This window comes from Tupaia chinensis, unplaced genomic scaffold (assembly GCF_000334495.1).
Source record: "Tupaia chinensis unplaced genomic scaffold, TupChi_1.0 Scaffold149383_1, whole genome shotgun sequence".
Classification (NCBI taxonomy): domain Eukaryota; kingdom Metazoa; phylum Chordata; class Mammalia; order Scandentia; family Tupaiidae; genus Tupaia; species Tupaia belangeri.
Genome location: NW_006209227.1, coordinates 268,060 through 287,021, shown reverse-complemented (window position 1 = coordinate 287,021; position 18,962 = coordinate 268,060). Strand labels below are relative to the sequence as shown.

Sequence of the window (18,962 nt, the reverse complement as noted above, 5' to 3'; positions counted from 1 at the left end):
TCTCTCCAAAAAAAAAAAAAAAAATAGGAGGGGCCCTACGGTCATGTTACTCCTCCTCCTTTCTTCCAATAGACCCTCCATGGAGGACGAGCACAGACCTAATACCAATAAGCCAATGAGAAATTGCAGGGGACAGATCTCAGGTCGCTGAGGAGTACCGGCCCTTGCTGGGTGCTCTGACCCCTTTATGACTCCTCCTCCTAAGATAAGTCTGTGAGACAGGGACTGCTGGCTCGTGACCACCGCTGCCTGGCACACGGTATATAACCAGCAAATATTTGTTGATTGAATATGTGATTCCACTTTACGGATGAGAAAATGGACTCAGAACGTGGGGAGGGCAGTGTGAGGCCGGAGGAGGCTCTCTGGAATCCGGCTGCTCTGCTGACCCAGGGGCTCTTCTCTGACACTCTTCCTGTCCCAGTTCCTATTTGTTACCACTGTCGTCCTCACCCCAACCTGACCCCTGCCGCCGGAGTGGGTCTGTGCCACGTCCGGTCCCCGAGCCGCCCCGCTCCAATGTAGCTGATCCAGATCTGGATGCGCCAGGCCAGAGGCCCCTCTTTCATGAGATGGCTTCTTGTACGGTGTCCCTGTCCAGTGTGGATGTTCCTTGGACCCCTGAGCAGCCCTGGCCCTGTCCTATCTGGCCAGCCTCTAGCCTCGGCTTTTGCCAACCCCCCAATCTGGCCTTCAGCTGTCCAGAGACCTTGCGCCCCCAAGTCTCCCTGCTCCCCTGACCTGTGTCTGGACAATCTGTGCTTGGAGCAGCTTCTGCCCTCACCTGTCCCTTGAGTTGCAGCTTGGTCCCTTACTGTCCCCAGGCCTGCTCCCCCTCCGAATGGCTTGCTCCCAGCCTGAGGAGGACCTGCTGCCCCAAGTCCAACACTGGCCTCCCCAACGCTGGCCTCCCTGGTGCAGTCAGAGGCACGGGCTCTAGCATCGCCCCTCACTCTGCAGGGCAGGTAGCAGCTCACCTGACCCCAGAGCCCTAATTTGTTCTGGGTGGTGAGAGGGTAGGCAGGACTGGGTGGTTGGTTCCTGGAGGTTTAAGGGAAAGAAAGGCCTTCCTACTAGTGGCTCCCCAGGGCTGTGGCTGGTGTGGAGGAAGGAGGGCGAGCAGAGAAGCTGGAGGGAAGGCCTGAGGCAGGTGGTGGCCCCAGGCAAGTCCTGTCTGGCCTACCCTTAGGAGTTCCACCCCTTGAGTCTCTTTGACCCACACGTCCCCTGCAAGGGGCCCCCCATCACTCTTTGATGGGTGTCGTTAGCAAAGCTCTTCACGAAGGTAGGGGGAGAGGTTTACCCTGTGAAGGCCACGGACTGCTTTGTCCTGGGTTAAAAGAGAGAGCAAAGGGACCAGCAGGTGGCGTGGCTAAGGGCACTGGACTCACATGGCTGACCATGTTTCAACTCCTGGACTCGGTGGCTTGCTTTCTCACTTTTCCTCTCTCTCTCGCTCTGTCCCTCTCTGGTAAAATTAAAATAAATAAATGCATACATATGTACATACGTAAAGTTAAATGGAATAATTCTTTAAAAAAAAAAAAAAAAGAGCGCAGGGACCAGCAGTTGGCATAATGGCTATGTCGCTAGACTCCCATGTAGTCGACCGCGGCTCGAGTCCCGGACCTGGTGCCTGAAACTCATGCCGGGAGCGTGTGCATGCGTGCCCAAGATCCCGAGAGAATGGAGGAAAAGGGATTGCAGCGTGACCATCCCCCCTGGGGGGTGATTTCTCGCTTTCTCTCTGTCTCTCTCTGTCTTTCTGGCGAGCACACGCGCCCTATAGTAAAAACCTCTCCAAAAAAAAAAAAAGAAAAAGAGTGCAAATCTAATGTGTGTGTGTATCTATATGTAGCTAGACATATGGCTGTCCTGTATATACATACATATATAGGGTCGTTAGAAAAGCTATGACGTATTTTCTATGCAAAATGCATCATGACTTTTCAGACAGCCTAATTTACTCTGTGTGTATGTATATGTTGGCATGGAAACTGAGGAAGAAATTGAACACTGGTGCCCCGAGGGTAGGTGGGAGCAGGACTGGGGCCAGGGCAGAGGCATTTCGGTGTATCCCATTGTATATATTTGAATCATGCGTGTATTTCAACATTTAAATAATAAGCAACAGCGATAAAACATAGAAATACTCATTTTGAGAAAGAAGGTGGTCAGAATGGGAAGTGGGAGAGGCTGCCCAAGGAGGGGCAGAGCGGTGACAGAGGTCTCTGCAGGGCACTCAACAGGGCTCCTTCTGGGCCGCCAGCCCACAGGCCCTGGGCATCGAACACCTGCGTCTCCTCCCTGCTGCTGTCCCCCCGCCTGGCGGCCCTACCTCGCCCATGACCAGCCTTTGGTTTAGACGGGGCGGGGGCCCTGCATGGGGAAGGAGGAAGGACGGCCCAGGCCCTGTCTTGATGCCCAGGCAGCTGGGGGCTCTGTGGCCTGGGGCAGGGAGTGTTCTTGGTACTCCTCCTTGCACAAGCCTGGGTGTGGTCAAAGTCAGAGGGGTGAGCGCTTTAAAGGCTGCCCGGGTCACTGAACGAGGGAGCTGCAGCTCCTGCAGTCACCAAGCTGTGACTTATAGGAGGGTCCTTATGCTGGGATGAATTGTCCAGACCCACCTCGGGTAGTTTCTTTTCCTGGGTGCATCCGAAAGTCAGGCGTGACTTTTAAAAATAGCCCTGGGCTTGATCCTCTGAGGGGTCTCCTGCACTCCTGGGCACAGGAGCCAGACTTTCCTGATCACCCGGAGTCTGCCAGGGTACCCCGCTGGGAGGTGTGCAGGACTCAGGCCATCTTAGCAGTCCCAGCTCTGAAGAAGGGAGACCCCAGGGACATCTCTGCTTGCAGGGCCTTGGAAGCTGTGAAGCCCGAGGCTGGTCTGCTGTGGGGACCTGGGGTGGAGCCCCAAGGCTGGGAACCACCCCCCTTCCCTCTGCCGACTGTCCTTGCAGACACACACTGAGGCTGCAGCATCTCCACTGACTGGGCCACACACGAGTCCTCGAAGTGAGCGTGACCTGCAACAGCCTGGTCTCTCTGAGCAGCAGTTTTGAAGCCTGAGACCATCCGTGCTAGAGGCCACGCTGGCCTTTCTCCAGTGCTTGCTGTCCTTGCCTGGTGGCTGCAGTGGAGCGTGGCAGTCACTCTTTTCCAAAGGCTTCGTGGGCCTTGTCACATCGTGGCTGTGTTTGCTTGTTTGCTTGGGAATGGGGTGACTTCGGACCCTCTAAGGCTGCCTGCCAGTGTAGACTATGGTCCCCCGCCTGACATTTTAGATCCATTTGGAAGGAGGCCCCCAGCAAGCCCCTCTCCACATCTGAGAGGAAGAGCCCCTCACAGACAGGCCGAGGCTGGAGCCACTTGCAGAAAATCTGGTCCCACCCCCTCATTTTGCTGACGAGGAAGTGGAGACCCAAGAGGGGAAGTGACTCTCCCCAGAGCAGGCTGACGGCCAGGCCTGGAGGAGAAGCGACATCTCACAGCTCAGCCGCACCAGATCACCCGCAGGTAACAACCTCAGGGTCGGTTAGGGAAACTGAGGGACAGAACCTCTGACCTGCCCTTGCTCTTGCGACTATAGGCAGCTTTCCTGAAGCCACAGGGGCTTTCATGGGCTAGCACCTTGCCACACCTGTCCCATCCCAGAGGTTCGTTACAGGTGACAGGACAGGGGCAGCCCTGGGATAGCCTCTGTGATAGCAGAAGTGGCAGGCAGACCGGGTTTGTCCCCGATGAGGGGTGACATGTTTCAACGAATCCTCAACTTCCTCTTGATATGAGTCAGGGTTGCCATGTCCCCGGAGCAGCCCAGGAGCCTTCCCCAGTGTGCTGGCTTGCGTGCCACCAGCTGTCTGAGGCCCGCCACTGCACTCCTGGAACCTTGGTGGGAAATTACCAAGCCCTGGAGATGACATGCCCTCAGGAGCTATCCTGCAACCCTGCGCACGGCACCAGTGGCAGGCCAAGGACATGCACGGCAGGCCACGAATGTGCGTAGCAGCTCAGGCCAAGCCACGACCTGCTGTGTAATTTCCCCAGCCTCAGTTTACCTCTCTGGAGAATGGGGCATAATGGGTTTTTTTCCTGAGAAAACGATGGGGTGTCCTCGCTCCCTGGCAGGCACCTGGTAAACTCTGGCCGCTTTCATGTGTTGGGTCTGGATTATCCTCAGCCTAGCTGTCTCTTGGAGAGGCTGGGCGTGAAGACACAGCAGCAGTTAGGACTCTGAAATTTCTAGATTCTTCCCTGAGCCTGAGAACAAGAGGTCAGGAAATACCAGCTAGACCTGCTGACTGGGCTTTGTGCTGCCCCAGGCCTGGGTGGGGCGGGGTGGCTTATGCCAGGCCGGGTTCCCCTCTGGTTCTGAGTGGTCATCCAGTCCCACAGGGAGCAGCAGTCACTCTGGAGTCCCAGCAGACTGGGCATCGGCTCACTCAGTAATGCATCCATTGAGAACTTGCTAGGGGCCAGTTTTTGGAGAGGCTCAGTGATTCAGAGGCAAAGGAGACGTGGCCCTTGTCCTGAGGTTCCTTAGGACATCAGGGACACTCTCCCTGTGACGCACAAATGACTCTGCGTGGCCCCTACTCAGTACGGTGGGAAATCACGTCGGAAGGTGCGGGCAGCAGGTTTGTAGGGGTGCAGAGTTTTGGAGGTGCAGTCTAAGGAGGAGGAAGAGTCTGCAGACAGCCAGATGCGTGAGGGAGTGGGGAGGGCCGGGGCTCCTGGACACCGCAGGTTTTCTCTCTGGCGATGCTGATGGGGACTGGGGTGGGGAATGATGACAGGAGGCTCGGACTGTGCATCTCGGTGAAGCCCTTCGTGCCAGTGTGACCTGGGGTCGACTCTGGCGTCTCTGAGCCTCTGTGTCCGTCCGTATCTGTGAAACGAGCGCGGTTATAACCTCCCGGGCGTGTCCTGAGTTCTCTCCATCTCTGTCTTTGAGCTGATCCCACCACTCTGCCAGCTCACTCCACCCCCATTGAGCTCCAGCAGGGTTTGGCACGGGGCCATCTGTGCCTGTGCTTTGTCCCCACAGTCTCTTGGTCCCCAGCTGAGGCACAGGCAGGGGAGCAAATTCCCACTATGGTGTTGGTGGCTGGTAGCCGCCTCCAGGGCATAGTCTGCAGCTTAACTGTGGCGGCCAGCACCTCAACTGGGGGAGCGGGGTGTGGGGTGAGGAGCCCCATGGTGTGACATCGGCCTGAGGAGCAGCCCGGAGCTCCTCAAACCACATCCCTGAGGCTGTGGCAGCCCTGCTCTCCCAAGGACAGGCCCCACTGTCTCCACCGTGGCTCACACTGCAGCGCTCCGCAGCGGGGTCTCAGCACTCTCGCGGGCAGGGGCAAGCACCTCCGTAGACTGCAAAACCTCCTTCGGGTTGCATTCTTCCTGTTGCTGCGTTTTCTGGAAAATCCAGGCCTCCAAGGGAGGGACAGTAGGTAGGTATGGAGCCCCGTAGCTGGGTTTCGATGCCTCAGCTGTGTAGACAGCCTCAGGGCCACCACCAGTGGGGTGCTGGATTCCAGCAGGTGAGAGCAGAGGGCAGTACCGCAGGGCACAGGTAGCTGCAGGAATCATAGTTCAGAATGAGGCAAGTTTGCAGTAGGAGCCAGCACGGTGAGGCCGAGGTTCCAGGTTCCCAGGGTTCCCAGCTCCCAGGGTGCCCAGCTTCAGGGCTGAGCAGGGCTCTAGAGAAGGAAGAACTGGGTGAGAGCCCCACCACTAGAGAGCCAGGAAGAGAGCCGAGGCTTCTTAAAAGAAAACTCCATTTCAGGGTTAAAATGCAAGCAAAGAAAAACCCTGTCCGTCTGTAAGACACTGCTGTGTGCATGAATTCCTTCTAGAACATTCTGAATAAGCAGATCTCCTGCCTTTGACTGCAAGACTCTGACCTCCTCTCTGACACACGGTGAGGCCTCTGTCTATTCTTGGACATGCTGATTTCAAGAATGTCTGCTTTCTGCAGCGCCTAGAACCCACTCTTTTTGCGGCCCTGTGAAGCCATAGCTTAGGGCCTGTGCTGAGTGTCGGAGGACGCTGCTGTGTCTGCTTTGGGGTTAGGAGCAGCTCTGGTCCTTTGTACGCCCTCTCACCCTCACTGTGCAGCCCTGGTCCCGGTGATCAGAGCTGTGCAAAGGCCACCGTCACCCCGGCCTTTTTCTGCATTCCTGAGTGTGGCCCTGGCTCTCCTCTCTCACTTTCTTTCCTGCTCGCAAGAACACTGGGGAGTTTCCCTGCTCATTTATGCTGCGACTGCGTCTGTGTTTGGTGTATAAACATGTGTACCTTTCCAATATTTCAGCAATGCACTTCTGAGTCCCTCTCTGGCTCATGCAATGTAAGTGACGATCTAAGAGGCTGCGTGAAGGTGTCTGTTACTTATTAATAGCGCAGCGCTGCAGCTAAGTGGTTAGGACCCACGGAGCTGCTCCTGGTGATCTGAGAACCAGGAGTGTAAGATTGCCATCACCTGGAATGGGGAACAGTGTGTGCGAACTCTTCTCTGAGAGAGATTGTATTCCCTTGGTTTCTGGTGTAGTTCTCCTCCCTGCTCCACGAGTCCTACCTTACTGATGCAGCTCGGGGCTCTAACTTCTGTCAGCCTGACCCATGATATTCTAAGCGGGACACTGAAGTCTCCAAGTACAATCATGTTTCCTTCCCCACTGACTTAGTTTTGCATTTCTGGCTTGTTCACAGCATGAGCTTCGCTATGCTCATGGGAACTTAAATTGGGTGTTTTACCTTTTCCTTTTTGTGTGCTTATTTATCTCGCCCGTGAGTAAGAGCTATAAAGACAGACAGACAGACCCCCAACAAAGTCTCAATGCTGCAATCCCCCCCCCCAAGCCGGCCCTAGGTATGCCAAGACCCTGTGGGGGTATATCTGTCTATCTATCTCACTTGCGGAAGAAAGAATCTCATTTAAAACTTGAAAATCAAACCCTTCAAAAGAGACGATTGGGTTGTGCGTTTATAAATGAGTGCTCCTTTTGACAGGGATATCACTATTAGAGCGGGTCGCCATGCTCCTGTAAACCTCCATGGCGTGCTCCCCTGTCCTCTACACAGAGACACTGCAGCGTTTTCATTTTCAGTTTCTATTGTGAATTTTCTCTTCCTTTGGTCTGTTTAAAATAGACAAGATGATTTAACCTAAATATCCCATTTGGAAAAGATTTACACTTTAACTTCTACATTTGATTCTAATCATAGCTTGCCAAACTTACAGGGGACTTGTAGGATCTTACCTTACCTTTACCCACTCTTCAGTGTTAATCTGGTACTCTAAACAAAATGACCTTGTTTTTTCTCTTTACTCCCCACCGAGTGGGCGTACGTGCACGCGAGAGTGAGAGAGAGGAAGAGAGAGGCGCACCCCCCGCAGGGCCTGGTCAGGCTGTGATTCCGTCCCCGGTTCTCCTCACAGTCAGCTCTGGGGCACGCACGAGCGCTGGTGTGGCTCAGGCCGACTGGGCCGTGCGTCTGCGGTTCCTGGTGGCACCGGGCTTCTCTTAAGCAGCACTTCACTGTGGCGCTGGGGCGCTGTCCCCGATCTGGCCTTCGAGCCTCTTTTACGTCACTCTTTGCCGCCTACGCTTTGCATTGACTTTATGAAGTGATGACTGACCGTGAACAAATCCAGCTTTTAGGTATCGGCCCCGCCACGTAGCACAGTGGTTAAGTGTACTCTGGGAGCCAGATCCCACATGGCCCATCATGGTTCGAATCCTAGCCCTGGTGGCTTGAAAAACATGCCTGGCATATGTGAGCCAAATCTGACGAGGTGGAGAAATAGAAGAGAAAGGACGGCGGCATGACCATGTCCTGGGGTGGGTGCTTTCTTTCTCTGTCACAGAGAGAGAGAGAGAGTGAGAGGGCATCCCCTGGGGAATGGTCACGCCACAGAGTCTTCTCCTACGTTCCTCCCTCCTTTCAGGGTTTTGGGCACACACACGCATGTGCCCAGCATGTTTTTCAAGCTCTGGGTCAGAGTCTCCACCTCTGCCACACCATGGGCTGGCCCTGGACTGGTCGTGTCACTGTGCCCTTGTCTCTCAGGTGGGACCAACTTCATCACTGGATGCTGGGACTTCTCTCTGTCACATCATGCTCCCTTCCAAGTCCCTCTGATGCTACAGCTTGAAGCATTCATCTCTGACCCGGCAAGGTTCTGCCTCGTCAGCTGATGCTGCTTAATTCAGAGCATTTCTGTGCGTTCTGTAGAGACCTCACACTTTGCCGTGCCTCAAACGCCCACACCGCAATTTGCTTCTCCACTACACAAGGGAAAGTCAAAGCGACTCTTACTCTTCTCCTCCCCCCTCACCCCACATTTAATACACTTAAAAAGAAAAACAAAAATCTTCAAGTTAGGGGGCCAGCAGATGGCCTGGAGGTGAAGGCAGCTGGATCCCACATGGCTGATTTCAAGTCTCGGATTCGGCGGCCTGAAAATCACACCGGGCATGTGTGCACTGTGCCCAAAATCCCAAAAGGAGACGGGAGAGGTGGGGTTGCGGCATGGCTGCCCTCCTGGGGGGTGATTTCTTACTTTCCCTCTCTCTCTGTCTTTCTCTGCTGAGCACAAGCATCCAATAGCAAAACCCCCTCCTCCTACAAAAGACATCTTCAAATTGTTTTTGTATAATTATAAATTAATTAGAAAAATACACCCCCAAAAAAAACAAGAGGGAGAGAGAGATAAAGATGAAAGATTTAAAAACCACCCACAGACTCACCATTTAACTGCTAGAATGCAATCGCTGTTTGATATATGGAAAATTTTTTCTAGGTTTTTTTCTCTATGCATGGGGTTTTTCAAAATCGTAATTGAAGTCATTCTGAAAGTATAACTGTATAGTTGGTGAATTTTTACTTAAAATAGTCAGCATAAACATGACATTGTAAAACTAAAATTTTCCCTTGACTACTTTGACCATAGCGAAATTAACTTCTCATCGGCGCTTGAACGCGTGTATGTATTTTTTGCTATGAGACAAAAAGTCAGCGTGAACATATTTCTCTACAGAATTTTTCCTTCGTTTGCATAATTTACTTCAGGTAACTTCGTGGAATGACCAGCTGAAAGACCCATACGGTTTTCACGCCTTGGAGTATAAATTACCAAATCCCCAAAGTTGCGTGCTCGTTCGCACACTTCTCGGCGTATCAGGGACTGTTTCACAGAACACTTGACAGCATCTTTGTTCAATGTGATGAACAAAAATGTCACCTCTTTGCAAATCCTCTTCTGAGAACTGTTGGAGTCCTTTGCCCGTTTATCTTACTTCAAGTGTCGCTATTATGCGTGTTTCTGTATTCTCCATAGAGAAAGAACATCATCTATCTAACATACTGATCGCATTTGTCTTCTCTAGTGGATTATCTGATGTTACAAATGTTTAATAAAAAGAAATTTTCTGTTTTTGTGCAGTCGGACCTGTCCTGTTTTGTTTCTCTTTCTTTTCCATCAAAACCAGCAAAGACTTTTTCCCTCCAGGGACTTTCATAGGTTGTCTAATTAAATTTTCACTGGTTTGATTTTTTTGAAATCTGATTTCTTAATGAATTTGGAATTTCTTTTGTTCGAGGGTGTCAGATGAGGATCTAACTTAGTTTTTACCCCAGATTGTTGATTGCTTTCAGGACAATTAAATGGCTTTTCATTCTCCCTTTAATGATTTTATGCAGAACCTGCCAAATTCCCTAACCCCGAAGCCAGCTTACATTTCTGCAGAAAATCTGCTTTAGTCATGCTAATTTCGAATTTTCATGTACTGAATCCTACCTGGTAATATTGTAATTAGGATGTTTACATATATCTTCGTAAGTACACTTGAACAATAGTTTTTCTCTTTCGTGTTAACATTTGTCAGATTTGTGAGTAAGTCAGTTTAATGGTAGAAATACGTTAATATTGTTTTATGTTCTGAAATAGTTTGCAAAGTCTGGAAATCACCTGTTGGCTGAAATTTTAAGCTAGAACCACGTTAAGAGTCATTCTTGGATAACGTCCTTCGTTGCTGTCATGGTCGATGGTCTAATCGATACTTCTTTTTATATCAACACTCGTATTAATTGTGGTAAATTATGTTGCCCCAAATCATCAGTTATGTCGAGGTTTTGAAATGGCTTGGCGCTCAGGCGACAGGGCAGTTCCTCATCACGTTCGTTGTCCCCTCCATAAGCTTAATGTCTTTTTTTCTTATTTCTTGTTAGGATCCTTTGCATCATTTTTCTTGATCGTGGTTTATAGAAACACATGTGTTGTTTACTTTACCATTTTTACCTCTGAGGAAGCACTTATCCTTTCCCCCCTCATTGGTACCGCTATTATGGAAAACAGTCTAGAGGTTTCTAAAACAATTAAAACTAGAAATGCCATAGGCCCCAGCAATCCTTCTGCTGGCCCTATGCCCTAAAGAAGAGAAATTACTACCTCCCAAGGTAGCTGCACGCCCAGGTTTATGCGAGGCTATTCACAGCTGTTATTGATTCTGGTGTTTCCCTTTTTATTTTTTTTAATCTTTTAAAGTTTGCTATAAGACACGTGCACTCCCTGGAGAGAGATAGAGACAGAGGGAGAGAAAGTAAGAAATCGTCCCCTGGGGGGGATGGCCACATCACAGTCCTTGCTCCTCCATTATCCTTTGAGGATTTGGGGTACACACGCATACACTCACAGTGTGTTTTTCAAGCTGCTGAGTTCGGGACTCGAATTGCATAGTAGCCTTAACCACCACGCCACCTACTGGCCCTTTAAACTTTTTTTTTAAAGTGTATTTACTTACTGAGACAGAGCTCTTACATTGTTATACCCTTTAGCCTTTTACTTACCCAGGATCGTGGGCAAGTGCACACAGCACCCCTTCCACCCACCCCCTTCTGTTCGGGTTGACCTGGGAACTAGAACCCTGGTCTTCAACTGGCTTCCAGCATTGCAGAGCATTGTGCTACCACTGTACCACTATAGCAGGGCCTTGCATTTTCGTTCTTAGTTGACCTAACAATGTTACTAAAGGGACATTTTCGTTTTCGTATCTATTGTAATTTCCACGATTAGTTTCTTGCTCTGTTGTTTTGCTCCCTTGCTGCACAATTGTTTATAGAGAATGTCTTCAAAAGGTTGGCAGAGGCCGGATGGTGGCGCAGCGGTAAAATACGATGCTCTGTGAGGCAAGCCCACATGTAAGGTTCTTGGTTCAAGTCCGGAAATCATCCCCCTGGTGTACTAGACACACATCTGCCCGTGACCCAGGGTTGGCTGAAGGCTAGGGGTGGGTCAAGGCCTCGGGGCCCTGTTGGGGGTGCCACCTCTCTCTCTCTGTCTCTTGCTCATGGAAGATGTAAATAAACTTTTAAAATGTTCATGTGAAATGTGTATTACTGAAAAAAAGACTCGAAGACTTTTTTTGCACCAAAATAAACTTGTACTTTAATTCTATTTTTCATAACTTTTTGAAGTCCCCACACATAATACATATAGAATTTTGTTTGTTTTTATCTTCTTCAGTGATTTTTTTTGCCACAGGGCATGCACTCATTAGAGAGAGGGAAAATGAGAAATCACCACCTGGGGGTGGCAATGCTGCAATCCCTTTTTCTCCTTCCTCCTCTCAGAATTTTGGTCACACATACACACGCGCCTGGTATTTTTTTCATGCCACCTGCTCCGGACTTGAACTGTAGAGTGGACCATGTGGGATCCAGTGTTTTAACTACCATGTCATCTGCCGTCCTCCTCCCCAAAAAAACATTGATCTTGTCCAATGAAGAACAGCATATACTTTTTTTAAGTTTATTTTTTTATTTTCAATTAATTAATTAATTTTCCAGATGGTACATGCACTTGCTGGAGAGAGACAGAGAGAGAGGGAAAGTGAGAAGACCCCCCACGGGGAGTGGTCGCGTTACAATCCCTCCTCCATTTCCCCCTCCGTTCAGGATCTGGGGCATGTCGGCACGGTGACCTGCATGTTTCTCAGGCCGCTGGGTCCAGGACTCAAATGGCATCCTATTGTTAATAGTCAGTGGTATCTTAAGGTTTTCATTTTATTTTATATTTTATATTCTATTTCTATTCATTTCCTATATTTCTATTCATCTCAATGTGAAAACCCAAAACAATAACTTTGGTTTCCCTTTGTGGAATCCTACTAAGAGAGCCATTTGTTTGGCCCCCGCGTCCTGATTCTCCATTCCCGGCAGCTCGTTCTTCCTTTTTTTGGTGGATTTTGGCCACAGAATGAGTGTGCTCACCAGAGCGAGGAAGGTGAGGAGCCATACCATGGAGGGTGGCCACGCCACAATCCCCTCTCCTCCTCTCCTCCCTGGGTTTTGGGCCCACGTGCACAGACAGACATGCACCCACTGTGAGTTCCAAGCTGTCAGGTCTGCAACTAAAACAGCGCAGCCCTTAACCCCTGCCCCACGGGCCACCCCCACCTTTCGTACGTTTATTTAAACTTTAAAGGTAACCACGGTGGCCACGTGGGACCCAGCACCTTGACCACGACTCCACCTGCTGGTCCTTATTCCTCTGCGCTGATTATCCAGGTATTACTTCTGGTCTCCGTTAAGGGACACAGACCGTCCCCTTCAGTGTTTTTCTTTCATCTTAGTTTTCAGCCTGGAACTAGACACATCACAGCTTAAGGCTCTTCCATTGTTAACGGCGTGCAGTGCTCGGGCCCAGGCTTTCCCGCCTTGATGGCTCCGTCCTCATGGCCTCTGTCTCCGGGAGGGCTAGGCCTCAGAGACGGTGTTCTCCTGGAGCCGGGCAGAGCGGAGGGTGTTTTCCTTGCTCTTCACACTGAGTAACACCCTGGCTGCTTAGGAAGTTCTCGCATCCGTATTTTCTCCCTGAGACCTCTTCTGGGTAGTACTTACGTTTTCAGAGGTCTCTAAGGAACTGTTTGCTCGCGTGTCCTCGGGCTCTAGATCAGTGACATCTGAACATGTAAGCGGGGCCAGGTGCTGGCACAGTGGGGCGGAACTGGGTCCTCGTGGAAAAGGCCCTCACAAAGCACACGGGACATGCACACACACGGCTGGTGTCTGAGCTGGGCCCCAATGGATCTAGGTGCCAAGACCCTGCTGGGGGTGCTGTCTCTCTGTCTCTCTCATAGAAGAGTTAAACACACTTTTAAAAGGGGAGGTGGCCCCATGGTGCAGGGGTGAAGTGCTGCACAAAGGGAGCTGACCCCACGTGGCTGATGTGGGTTGGAGGACACGCCAGTCACATGTGTGTGCCCAAGGTCCTGGTGGGATGGAGGAACGGAGGAAGTGCCGCAGTCCCATTGTTGGGGTAGGGATGCTTCCTCCATCTGCCAGCACAAATGCCCTCTGAAGTGAAAGGAAACAAGAAAAAGAAGGAAAGAAAGGCGAGAGAGAGAGAGAGAAGAAACAACGATGTGAGCCGAACGTCTGAAAGGGCTCTCTTCTCCTATTTGAGCAGAGAGGGCGTCTTCCCTGTCACTCTCAGTTTCTGCTGCTCATCCAGTCCCCCTCAGGCCTGCGTTCAGGGGACCAACGGCGGTCGTCCTGGACATCCACTCTGCTCACAGGCCTATTCGCCTGCCCCACGTCCTCCTACCATTCGCTGCAGTGTCTTTCCTGGTAGCAGGCTGGTCCCATTCAGACCCTCCCAGGTGGCAGAGGGCCACCCTCCTGCTGATGACAGACAGCACAGCACAGCCGGTGCAGGGGTGGGGACTGGGAGTGTCCCCTCGCTGCCTGCGACACTGGCCGGATGCCAATGTCAGTGGAAGCACCGGGATGGCCTCTGCGGCGGCCACGCATGTCTGCTGCTGCTCTTGCCCGGCACCCTGGCGACAGACAATCCACTCTGCCCATCAGTCCCTGGTGACACTGATGCCAGGCCCAACCTCTCCTTGGGCTGCTCCCAGCCAGTGACAGGGCCAGCGGAGGCACTCGTCCTGGGCCTGCCGCTCCTCCAACTGGCAGCCGCCTGTAGGGGAGGCCGTTGATTGGCATAGACCCCTGGGCTGGCCAGGCCAGAGCCACCAGTGCCCCAAGCCCCAGGTGGAGGGTGGGCAGTTGCTGGCCTTATTGCAAGAGAGGTGGTTGTTTTAGCAGCCCATCTTTGAGATGGATGACTCTTCCATCTCTTCCTGCAGCCTGCGGTGTGTTTATGCCTTATTTATCCCAGTGAGGTTCCTGATTTCTCTCTTCCTTTTTCTCTTTCTCTTTCTTTCTTTCTTTTTCTTTTTCTTTTCTTTTCTTTCTTTCTCTTTCTTTCTTTCTTTTCTCTCTCTTTCTTTCTTTCTTTCTTTCTTTCTTTCTTTCTTTCTTTCTTTCTTTCTTCTTTTTAAGAATTACTTATTTTAGAGAGAGACTGATAGAGGGAGAGTGGGAAAGCAAGCTGCCTGGTCTGGGACTTGAACCATGGTCATCCATGTGGTAATCCGGCGCTTTAGCTAGCATACCACCTGTCGGCCCCTTGATTTCTTTTTTAAAAGCTTCTTAAATAGATGGTTTCCTTGGACTTTCAGAGAGAATTCAGAGGATTCATTTGTCAGATTCTCCGCTCACTCTGCCATTAGCTGGGAATAATTCTTTTCCAACCTCATTAGTTTTCGCTGGCGCATACTGCTCTCTCTCGCTCCAAAGGTTGCCGTCTGAGAGATTTCCACGTGAAATCGTCAGTAATTCACGTGTGACCTTTAGGACAGTCCTGCTGGAGAAGGCCGAGAGCAGGCCGTGTGCATGCCCCACACCTGCGACGGTCAGTTAGGTGGGGCCCGGCGTCCTGGATGTGTAATTCTTCTCAGATCGTTTTTCTCCCTTTGTTTTTCTATTTATTGTTTTCAGTCCAGCCATATTTAAGTTTGGCTTTTGACTGGCCTTTGAGTGTCACAGATTTTCTTTTCTTTTCTCTTTTTTTCCCCTTGGCCATTTTAGTCCTAGTTCTTGAACCACCAGCAATAAGGTGGATTCGCCCATGGAGTCTGCCTGCGTGAGCCAGCCCAAAACAGAGGTCCCTTAAACTACGCCGATGTTCCTACCTTCGTGGCGCTCGCCTGGCTGCTGCTGCTGACCTTAAAGGCGACGTCTCTGAGCCAATTTGGCCTTCCTCTTCCGTGCTGGAACGACCTGTGCTGGGCTTTGGCCTGCTTTTCTGATTTTTGAAATTTATCTTGTTGGTCTCGAGTTGCTGTAGCTGTTCTGTGAGACGAGTCTGGGGCGATCCAGGTGTGTTCAGGCCGGAGGCGGCCTGGCAGGTGGCATTTATTCTAAGCGAGCAGTTACACCTCGGGGCTGCACCCCAGCCTGGCGCTGCCCAGCAGGTGCCCTGCACACGGACCACACTGGGAGGGGACCACAGGCGACAGCTTGAAGTAGGAGGAACTGTCATGCTCTCTAGATCTCCGGTGACACAAACCCACAAGAAAAGTTAGCACAAAGGACGGCGTAGGATCTTTGGAAAGCCACCACATCAATGAAATGTATTGCAAGTTTAGCACCTAATACTCAGTGGATGACACATCTGTATACTTATGAACATGCATCTCTGTATTTCTTTTTCTTTCTTTCTTTTTTTTTTTTTTTGGAGAGGTTTTTGCTATAGGGCGCGTGTGCTCGCCAGACAGAGAGAGACAGAGAGACAGAAAGCGAGAAATCACCCCCCGGGGGGCATGGCCACGCCGCAATCCCTTCTCCTCCATTCTCCTCTTGGGATCTTGGACACGCACGCACATGCTCCCGGCATGAGTTTAAGCCACCGGGACCGGGACTGAAACCGCGGTCGACTACGTGGGTGTCCAGCGACATAACCATTATGCTAACTGCTGGTCCCTGTATTTTTATTTTTCATGAGGGATTAGAGAGGGTTTGGGAATGGTATTCCATATAGCTCTTATTTTATTTCACTTTTTTTCAAGAAGGCACGTGTGATCACTGGAGGGAGACAGAAAGAGAGAGAGAAAGCACGCCCCGCTCCCGCGATGGGGCAAGGTCACACTGCAATCCCTTTTCCTGCATTTCTCCATCATGTTAGGATTTGAGGCATGCATGCACACATGTCCAGGGTGTTTTTCAAGCTGCCAGGGCTGGAATCCAAACCGTGTCGTCATCCATGTGGGATTTGGCTCCCATAACCACGAGGCCATAGGGCTGGACCTCCATATAAAAACACCGAAATCCTTTCTTCCCACAGGCCCCTGTGGAAGTGCAGCGATAAAAACGGTAGCAGAAAGGGAATGCTCTCAGTCATGGCTGGTAGCAAAGACCTAAGCCCCCCAAACCGGGCAAGTTTTGTTTCCCATGTTCATCAGTAAGAGGTTACTGGGCAGACGGGGTACAGACCCACAGAGTAGGATGCAATGAAGCCACTGGATGAAAGGGAGGCTTCAGATCTACCACTGCGGGACAGTCACCGAGAAACGTTACGTGACAAGACACGGGACAGAGCTGTGGGATAGTAGCTCCCACATTTTACATCACACATGTGCATGTCTGTGTGTATATGCATACGTGCATATTTTGGAAAGTTCTTGACAGAAGAAGTTTTTTTTAACCTCCTTTCTTTTTTGCCAGTGCATAGTGGTTTCTCTGGCTTCAAAGGTTACTGTCTGAGAAATCCCCACGTGGAGTCTGTCGGTAATTCCGATGTGATCTTTAAGACCTGCCTGAGAACACTGGGAGCGAGTCGCGTCCACGTCCCGTACCCGCCGCAGTCGGTCAGTCAGGTCCCAGCATCCCAGGTGATCGGCTTCTTCTCAGATCATTGTGCAAGAAGCCGTCAACTCTGCTTGCCGCTGGAAAGGACAACTAAGGCCCTGGGTACACAGGACACTGACTTCCCGACGCTTACTCCTGGGCATTGACTAGCTTATTGAATGAATGGAGTACCTTTCTTTTTCTTTTTTTTTTTAAGAAAGGCTTTTTGCTATAGGGCATGTGTACTCACCGAGAGACAGAGAGATAGCGAGAAATCGCGATGCCCACGCCGCAATCCCTTCTCCTCCATTCTCTCAGGATCTTGGGCACGCGCATGCTCCTGAAGTGAGTTTCAAGCCTCAGGGTCTGGACCTCGAACTGTGGTTGACTACGTGGGAGTCCAGCAACGCAAACATGATGCCATCTGCTGGTCTCAATGGGATATTTTTTAAATGCTGAGTGGGAATGAGTGCCCTGGTCTTCTTCCCCTTTGGAGTGTTTGGCTTCCTTCTCATGGGCATCAGAAAATTGGTATAGGGGCCAGCAGGTGCTGTGATGTTAAGGGCACTGGACTCCCACATGGCTGACCATGGTTCAAGTCCCAGACTTGGCGGCTTGCTTTCTCCCTCCCCCATTCACTCTCTCTCTGATCAAATTAAAATAAATACATAAAGTTAAATGAAATAATTCATAAGCAAACAAACAAAAACTGGTATAGTCGCCTGCACTTTGAGTCCTGAACCCAGTGGCTTGAAACCTATGCCAGGCATGTGTATGTGCATGCCCCAAACCCTGAGAGGTGAAGGGATTGCAGTGTGGCCATCCCCCAGGGGGGGATTTCTAGCTTTTTGTCTCTCTGTCTTTCTGGCAGACGCTCGTGTCCTATAGCAAAAAATCTAAAAAACAAAACAGTATAGTATCAGGAGCTAAAGCGATGAGCTGCGTTGGTCCCATGCAGGACTCTCTGAAAAAGACTATGCTGACGCCTCCTCCTGGCCACAGCTGAGTCCTGGGAGCTCCGTCACGGCTAGCTGGAAAGCCATGGAGGGTGGCGGAGGCGCGCTGAGGCCGAGCCTCAAGCAGGCTGCCATCGTACTCGCCCGCCCAGCTGCTGAGACAGTCACGGGAGAGGCCACGTGTCAAGGGCCTTGCAGCGCGGTGACGCGTACCCTGGTGGACAAGGCACACTCAGTGTCTAGGACCAGACACGTCAGCAGGGTGGCCGCACTCGGGGGGAGGGAGTGAGTGAGGAAGGAGGGAGGTGGCAAAGTGCGGAGGCCAGAAATTGGATTCTTCCCAGCAGCGCTGGTTCTGGCGGCCCAGAGCTGAGCATCTGGGGCAGCCCACCTGACAGTGCCAGCACACTGGCACACACCCCACCCCCACTCCCGACCGGCCAGGGCCTGCTTCAGATCACGTTGCTGTGTCCTCTTGTCCCCAGTCCAGCTCTAATTCTCTACCTGCCCTGCCTTCCGTCCCCCAGGAGAGACCTCAGATCCCCACTTCATCCCCTCTGAGATGTCTTTCCTTTCTTTCTTTCTTTTTTTTTAAAGATTTTTTGCCACTGAGCACATGCACTTGCCAAAGAGAGAGACAAAGACCCAGAGAGGGAAAGTGAGAAACCACCCCTAGGGAATAGGGCCGCAGCGCGACCCCTTCTCCTCTATTCTCCTCTCAGGATCTTGCACACCCACGCACTTGCACCCTGTGTGAGTTTCAAGCTGGCGGTCTGGGACTTGAACTGCAGTTGGCCATGTGGGAGTCCAGCACCTTAACCACTATTCCACCTGCTGGCCCCTGGGAGTCCCTTCTTGCACACCTCTCTGTCTGGTTTTCTCTTCTGGGTAGTAGGAGGCTACAGCAAGTCCTGGCTTCATACCTCCCAACTTTGAATCCCGCAGAAAGAGAGTCAGCCCTCTGTTCAGAAACCCAGGCAGGAATCCTGTTGCTTTTCATTGCCCCTGAGTGGGTCAAATATCTACCGGCACCAGTGAAGGAACCAACCCTGTGCCCAGGGGAATGTGATCTGCTGTGAGTGCCCTGCCACCAGGGGGAGACAGCTCCTACCATTGGGAACCCTGCCATCAACAAGGCTGAGGGAGGGCAGAGGGGACGATGTATAAAGAGGAGGCCAGTCCTGGGGACAGCACTTGAATCCCTGAACCAATTGTGCCTGACGTCAGCCCTACCCTGGTTTCCTGTCATGTGCACTTCTCTCTGTTTATTCTAGTTTAGGTCAGGGTTTGTATTGTCATTACTATTTTCAG

General features: G+C 51.3%; 1 protein-coding gene across 2 annotated transcripts in view; it reads left to right on the top strand.

Moving 5' to 3' along the window:
* The window catches only part of GPR55 (G protein-coupled receptor 55), a 73,850-nt gene that overhangs the window by 31,557 nt on the left and 23,331 nt on the right, over positions 1-18,962 (top strand). The window lies entirely within an intron of this gene.